Genomic DNA, 8,000 nt, shown 5'->3' with positions numbered 1-8,000 from the left:
TTTTAATCCTGTATTGGCTACTCCTTGGTTTCCTGTGTACTTACCTTCTCAAGGTGGAGGGTCTTTACAGGGAATTTGCATGAGCTTTACATATACAGACGATTTCTGCATCCTGCTCTAAACTCAGTTCTCTTTGATACACATGCTCATGCAAACCTGTTTCACCCATTCTGGGATTTGAGCAAGGAAGCTGTACTGTATTCCCTGAGGGAAATAATACAGTTGCTCTCTACTAAGGCTAGAGCTTAAAGAAACAGTGTTATCTATTGTTAATTCTCTTCATTTACCAGATATTTTCTCATTTTGTTGTGTTGAAAGGCTAATGGTTAAAATGTGGTCCTGACATAAAATAACCATGGAAACTATATATGGATATTTTACCTGAGTGTTTTGGTTTTTTTTTAAGCAAATTATAAAACAAGATTAAAAAAAGTTTCATTTGGTTTGGAATAGTTTTCCACTGTGCAGAAAAATGAATTATGACTTCCAAAATGAAATGGAGCCCTGGAGCTGCTTCATCTTTGTCCTTGTAATTTCTGAAAAAGTTTGAATCAAGGTCTACAGGAAACTTTTTCCCCCTTCCTTGCAGCTGAGCTTCTTAGAATTGCATACACACTTTTCTATTTTTACTTTCCGACCCGGGCCCATTTCCAAATGCGAAGCTGAGGAATTCCTGCACTCCTACATATGTGAGTCCCAGGCTGAACTGAAAGGGCTGGCCAGTTTACCCCCCTTTTCCTCCCAGACAGCCTACTTTCATCACAGTGCACAATTGAAATTGGAGACCACTTAGGTTTCCTTACTTTGAAAGAGCTCAGAAGGAACCTTTACAACTCCTAATGAAAGGCTGCAGAGAAGAGCTGAAATTAAGTCAGCAGAGTTCACGATTTGTCTTGGAGCAGAGCCTAATTCAGTTTATAATGCAAGGTCTATGCTGGAGTCCCAGCATCAGGTAGGTTTGGACTGTCCTCCCTGTGCTCTCTGAGCTGTCCAGTGCTTTTGTGTATTTTCGCCACTGTATAATCCAGTGCAGTGGTAAGATCCCTTCCTTCTCTGTTATTTGAGGAAGAAAGATGTTGTCAATGCCTTTTGCCTTGAAAGGGATGACAAGCTTGATCTACATGCTGGGCTGGCGTGGGGGAGGAATGAGAGCAGAGCTCCCTTCCCCCAGCTGCTGTTTGTCTGACGCAGAGCTTGTACTTCTGTTGTTATCAGCTGCTTTGGTAAGATCACAGTGTGCTGGGACTGCTCAGAAGGTTAAAATATGTTGACTGAATTTTCTCCAGCTACCAACGCAAAAGGCTAGCTAATAGCATCACTGGCTGTCAAAAGCAGCCAGCCCCTGTATTTCTCATGGTAATGAAACACACTGGAGTTTTTCATGGTTTATATACATCATGATACCTGTGCTGTGTATGTCATGCCAAGGATAGAAACAATAGGCATTCCAGCCAATAGACCCACCAGGGCTTGCAAACAAACACACAAAATTGCCTCTTTCTGTGAATTACTTGTTTTGTATTGATTTGTGATGATGTATAGAGGGAGATGAGGACTTTTAATTTTGGACCTTTTTCTGCTAGTCTTTCTCCTGTGAATCTCAGCTTCTGTAACAGATACCCTGCTGTTTGTTTTAGTGACCTCCTGACTGTCTTCAAATCCCATTTCAAGAGCAATCTTTTCTCCCTGGCCTCTGACTCCTATGAGTCTGTCTAATAAAACAATCAAATGGTAGTCCCTAATCCTGCCCGTTTCCCATGCTAAGTTCTCCTCTCTAAACCCCTCTTTCCTTGTGTCTCAGCATGTGGTATCTGTGGATATCTAAAAATAGGCCTTACACAGCCATCAATCCCTGTCCCTGAAAAGTTCGGCTGGGGGGCATTCATACACGGTGTAGGAGACCTCAGTAGAGATCCTTTTGCCAAAGGTGATTTGAAATGATATCTCAAATGAATATCATTGCCAGGAAAGTGCTTTGACGTGCATGCTAGTCTGGGATGTGTTTTTATCCATAGTCCTGTTGATATTGTTGCACAATTTTTGGGAGACATTTGGTGAGATGGGGCTACATCCAGAAATACCAGTGTTTAGGTAAGAAGCTCTTAGATAGAATTTAAAGAACCAAGACTTTAAGCCATCTTAATTAATATTTAAAGCCCCTCCTATAAATCCATATTCATATTCAAGGCAAATATAGACTGAAGAAGCATCTTGTCTTGCATTTTCTCTACCCTGGGGTACCTTACAGAACAGTCACTGAGTAAGATGTTTCCTTGGGAGATGAAACACATGCCTTCAAATCCCCTTGTGCTGAGGAGGGATTTTAACCTGAGTTTTGTTCAGCCTCCGTAAAATCCCTACTAGTGAATGTACTGTGATAAAAAAGTCACTTCTGCTGCTTCCTTCAGTACCAGTGTGGATTTAGCTCTTTATTTCCTTTGTGTTTATTGCATGTGCCTGTAAATGAAGTGCTTCAGAAATGTCAGAACAGTTCACTTAGATTTTCCACTTTCTTTTTCTTTGGTTGAAAGCATTGGGCAAAACATAACCTTTGCTATCAAGTAATTTTGACTTTCCTGGAACAACTTATTAAGAATACGTGCCCAGTTTTACCAAGAAACTGTAGTCATAAACTAGGAAAAAAAACCCCAAACATAACAACATTATCTACAACAGCAAACTCATGCCTGTAATCTATGATAAAATTTAACCTCATCTCAGCAGAATGATCTTGTTGCTCTGAGGAAGGCTACCCTGGCTTTATCACACAAAGGTTCTCAATAGTTCAGTTAGAAATATTGGTTAAAATCCTGCTGGTGCTGGGCTCTGCCTTCATTTGTCTGAGATAGACACAAGGCTTTTGGCCTTTGTGGTTTTTTTTTTTTTTTTTTTTTTTTTTTTTTGCTATGAAAGGTCTTACATGAGGAAAAATGTTCAGTGGTCCTTATTGTGATAAGCATAGATCAAAGTGTTCTTGACCCAAGTTACCCTTTCCCATCAGTTGAGGGGGAGAGCTTCCTTGGGGCTATGATTGTACAGCAGCTAGGAGCTCCTCTTTTTAACTGGTGCTGTATGTGTACATTACAGCATTAAACTGCTTTGGGCCAAAAACCCTTGGTGTAAATACGAAACTTTATTTTCATACTTAGGAGTTGTGTGATAAGTACGTTCATCTGGCACCATATAGCTCCATTAGATGATCCTGCAGCTCCTACAGAGGTGCAGAGGTTTTGCTGTGCAATCAAAGCCTGGGAAAAAGGGAGAGCATACACTGCCCGTAGTACTGTCAGGCAGCCTCACTCACAGACATTCACAGTGAGGAAGAATGAAGTCACAAGCTCTTGTGTGAGATTCCAAGGAAGAGAAAGAGAAATCGTATCTGCTCTTTTTTAGAGATTCAATTAGATGCTCTTTTTGGGAGAGTAAGATTTCTAGGCCTCTTATAAATAGAAGACCGCATCTCAGCTTGATTACTTCAAAACAGCTTCCTGCAACCTCCCACTAGGAAGATGAGCAATTAGTATAATCACAGCAATAAGTCAAAGATGTTTAAAGCTGAAACTTGCGTAACAACTTTTCTGCTCCTGGTTTTCTGCTGGGCTATAGGCAAAGAACAGTATAATGCACATTCCCATTGCTGAAGATGCACAGTCTGCACCGTCCAACAGGTCTTCTTTGCTGGATGCAGTCAATTTGATGCCATTAAATGGTCCAACGGAGATGTGGGGTACGTGGTTAGGCAGAGGCCTTTTATTATGAAGCACGGTCATGCAGGTGGAAGTGTTGTGAACAAAATGGAAAGCAAAGGTCCTCACTGTGAGTCAATCTGCTAGCAATAAAGGTGCCGCCGGAGAAGATTCCAGCTCATTTTCTGTCAGAAATATTCCAATAACCCAAGGTCAGGAAGTAGTAACATGTTTTTTAAAATCATGGAAAAAAGGAATGAACTAGCCCCCTCTTTTGGCTAATTGGGAAACAGTAGTAGGAATTGGTATTGGCTAAATTGCAGGTCCTGAAAGTACTCCTCCTCCTCTCACATAGGAATCTGTTGTGCTCTCATTTATCATTCATCCATGTAGCCACTGGGCCTTCAATGTAAGTAGGTGTTATTTTTAAATGTAGATCTCACAGTTAAAGCAAGATTTTGCATCTTGGGATGTAAGCTCTATGTCTACAAACATTCTCTACATCTACTATTTCTGCAGCTGATACCATTTACTAGCAGAGGAACTTCAAGATGTGTGCAAGATCCTCCTAGCACAGAATTTACAGGAGTAAATTATCTGTGGGAATAATTTCCTGGAGACTTGTGGGAAAGGATATTCTGTCACTGCATGGGAAGGCACAGCTTTATGGAACATTTTTGTAAAGGGTTTGAGGAAAAATGTTTGTTCTTGAAAACCAGAGAATCTCTAACATTAAGTCCACAGCTTCCTGCTACTGGAAAATAGCAGGGATTGGTGACAAAATTTAGGCTTGACAGAAGCTATTAATACATCCCTGTGATATCTAGAAGTACCTGCAATTTTTTATAAGTAATAAAAACAGTAGGTAGGGCTAGTTTTCTGCCTCTTTACTGGAACTGTTTTGAAAAAGCTAGTTATACCTTCCAGAAAATTTTTCTTGGAAATTAGTCTTCTAATATAATCCTCCCAAAATTTTTAAAAAATAAAATTCTAATATAAAAGTGTTTTAAAAACCTCCTCTTCATAAAGAGAAAAATATGATTGCATTAATCACAACTTTCAATTATCTTTAAATGGGTATGAATGTACATGTAAGTAATATGATAATCCCAGAAGCCAGAACCTGTAAAATATTAATAGAAACTGAGTTATATAGAAATATAGACATATATAATAAAGCTTTTACTTTCAATTTCTCATAATATTGTCATTTAAAAAACCATTTATACAAATATGCAAAGATCTTTGTGCACTTAGCTACTGCTTTAGCACTTAGATAAAGTAGCTGTTTCCAAGAAAAGGGAAAATTTTTGCTTATTTGAGCTTTGGATTTTCTCACCACAGTTATTAGTGGTAGTTTCATTCTCATGTCCTCATCTAGTTGTGTTGAATCAAGAAATTATCACCTCCAGCCCTTTCCTCTCCCAAAAGAGACTACCCATTGATCTGCCAGCTGAATTCACCTGCCTCAGTCAAAAAGAACAAGGTTACTGAAGAATCAGTGTTTGTATTGTCTAAAATAACAAATGTAGTTTTGTTTGAAGTGGAAAAAAGCATGAACACCAGCAACAGACTAGAGGTGGCTAATGTGGGCAGTGGGGTGCTGCCAGTAGTGCTGGTAATCCAGCCCAGCCTTTCTGACTTTGTCCCTGTGGCTGGAAGTCACCTGGCACTGGATTTCGGTGTGAGCCCTGCGCTTAAACTACTGACTCTATGTTTCTCTAAGTGAGCGAGCAGAGCCAAACAGATGGGGTGTCAAGGTAGAAAACTTGGTCTAGGAAAGAGAAATAGGGTTAATAAAGAAAGCCAGGCTGTAGAAGGTGTCAACGTGGCCTTTATTTTAAGAGTTTGAGTGCTAAAAATTAAAAGTAAAATCATCCATCCAAAATTTAGGTGATCACATCATTTAGAGACTTTTTTGCAGTATTTTTCTATGTCGCAGTATGGATATTTACAGGACCTAATCCTTCATGCAAAAACTTTGGAATTAAAAGCTACCTGAATCACTGAGCTTCACGAACCCCCATCACTGAACTGTAGTCACCTCCAAACACAAAGTGGGAAGTAAGGAAGAAATAGTATGCATATCTGAACTTGATAAGGAATACCTGAAAAGCAGAATGCCAGGAGTCTGGAATTAGCCCCAAGCTACTCGAGAAATGCAGGGTCTGTTTTATGATTGCAAAAAATCAGGACATTGTGAGAAGGATGATGCTTTTACATCCCCTAACATTGCTTGGCCATGTGTGTTTTGGGCAGCTTCCCAGGAATTGTCTTGAAAATGATGCCACAGCTGCTATTCCTACATGTTCTTAACCTCATATCCAGGGAACTGATACACCAAGTAAAGCAAATAAATGATATTAGACTTATTGTTCTCATCTAATTACTAACACACTCTTGCCTTCACCTCCATTTCCCTTTCCCTGCTCCCCAGAGTTTTTCCAAGCTATTCTTTTGGCTCAGCCCTGCAAATATATTTCTTTTTACAGGACATCATAACTCTCATTATCACCTGGCTGTTTTTCTTGTTTCTCATTGTTTCTGCAGTTTCAGTGCTCAGGTTTCCCAGTTGTGCTTTAAAGGAAGAAGACTAAGACTCAGAGAAACTTTGAGTTTTGTTGTTTTGGAAAAGGGCAGGTCCTTCAAGGCTTTGATCCTCAGCAGGTGACACAGTTTGCAGTAGTCAATGTGGGAACTTTAACTGCACCCATTTGCCAGGGAGCCCAGAAAACACTGGACCCACTCACCTGCTGTGGGGTTACCGCATCGGCTCTCGTGCCTTCCACCAGGTGATACACAGCTATCAGGGCATCAGGGCATAGCCATTGGCAACAGCTGGGGGTAGGTCATCTGAGAAAAGCCAAAGGTGTGTCCTTTCTTAAGTGTTACACTGGCTGCTCCGTGTCAAGCATTCAGAACGCTTTTATAGATCTGTCTAACCTGTACTTGTCCATAATACCGCCTGTGCTCTGTGTGTAGGTTTGGCAGGGCCTTAACTGGGGAGGGGGAGGACTCTAATGAAGCGTTGCCAGGTTTTTCAACCTGCAGACATCGCTGCAAACTCCCTCACTTACCACTCTCAGCACATATGATTGTGTGCCAAAAGGTCTAGAACATTTTTAATGATACATGGTTTCTTTCATATTTTGTTTCAGCCCTTGAAAACATTTAGGTGAAGGGTCCCCAGGACTTTTTAAGCTGTCAGCTCTGTGTTGGATTAACAGGATCCCCCCCCCATGGAGGACGTTATGTCTGTGATGTTCCTACTTTGCTTTTTTGCAGGCACTGGGCTAGGGGGTGAGATCAACAGCACCTTTCTAGTGCTGCGGGAATTTCTGAGGTACCTGGAGTAAATACAGAGTCACAGGAGCAGTAAAAGATTTCCTTGGCACTTTGTATCATGGTGAGACCAACCAGATTCAGAAATACCATCCTGCATCATCACTTTCCAGGGCAGAATCATCTATTTGACAAAACTAATTAAATGACCAACGTATTTCAAAATTTGTTTTACAAAAAAATTTGACACTGTGATAGTGTGTGCATTCCAAATGTTTCTTCTTTTTTTACCCTCACTTGACAACTTGGTAGTATTATTTAAGACACATTGCTGTCTTGCAGGAAACAGACTAACCTGAAAGTGTCCAGGTGCTGGGTCTTGCTGAGAATTTTTTCATTAAAAACATGTGAAATGACCCATATCTGATACTTTCCAAGTCAGTGAAGACATTACAAGAAATTGCCTTGAGCTTTATACTGGCCAGAAGAATGCCAGTTCATTGGGGCACTTAGTCATGCCCAGACATACTTCATGGCACAGTAGGTGAAGGTAAATATCTGCTTAAAAAGGTGGCTTTGAAAAGGGAAAAATAAACTTTGTGCTTGAAGGGGAGGCCAAACTGAGGATAGGTCTGTACAAGGGGATGTCTGGCTTAATGGCTGGACTGCAATGAAATGGTTATTGACCATATGAGTTGGCAGGACCCTGGCAGCTGTTTCCTGACTACAGAACAATTCCTTCCAGAAGTCCATTCAGAGGCACAATAGGGATGTGTTTCTGATGTCTTGATATTTTTACCAGGTCCTGAGACTATGAATCAAAGTAAGAGAGTGGAGTTGATCAGTTTTTCTCCCTTGGTAAGCTGCAATTTCTCCAATACATTTGTCTCCATTCTGCACATGCTGAGCATAGTGCAACTTGCTGCTTTTTCTGCTGACACTGATCCAACATTAGCTGGAGAGTGTCTAATCAGAGGTTTTTCTTCAGATCTGCAGTTTGGTGGCCCCTTATAGATGTTGAGGACATTTGTT

General features: G+C 40.6%; 1 long non-coding RNA gene across 1 annotated transcript in view; it reads left to right on the top strand.

The window, feature by feature from the left end:
* Positions 1-731: 731 nt before the first annotated feature.
* Positions 732-8,000, top strand: part of LOC125323483 — a 29,444-nt gene continuing 22,175 nt past the window's right edge. The window contains exon 1 of the long non-coding RNA XR_007202531.1: positions 732-952. This is a non-coding gene — a long non-coding RNA (uncharacterized LOC125323483). The remainder of the gene's footprint in view (positions 953-8,000) is intronic.

Source organism: Corvus hawaiiensis, chromosome 3, assembly GCF_020740725.1.
Source record: "Corvus hawaiiensis isolate bCorHaw1 chromosome 3, bCorHaw1.pri.cur, whole genome shotgun sequence".
NCBI lineage: Eukaryota > Metazoa > Chordata > Aves > Passeriformes > Corvidae > Corvus > Corvus hawaiiensis.
Note: the sequence above shows the minus strand (reverse complement) of the source record. Positions and strands in the feature narration are given on the sequence as shown.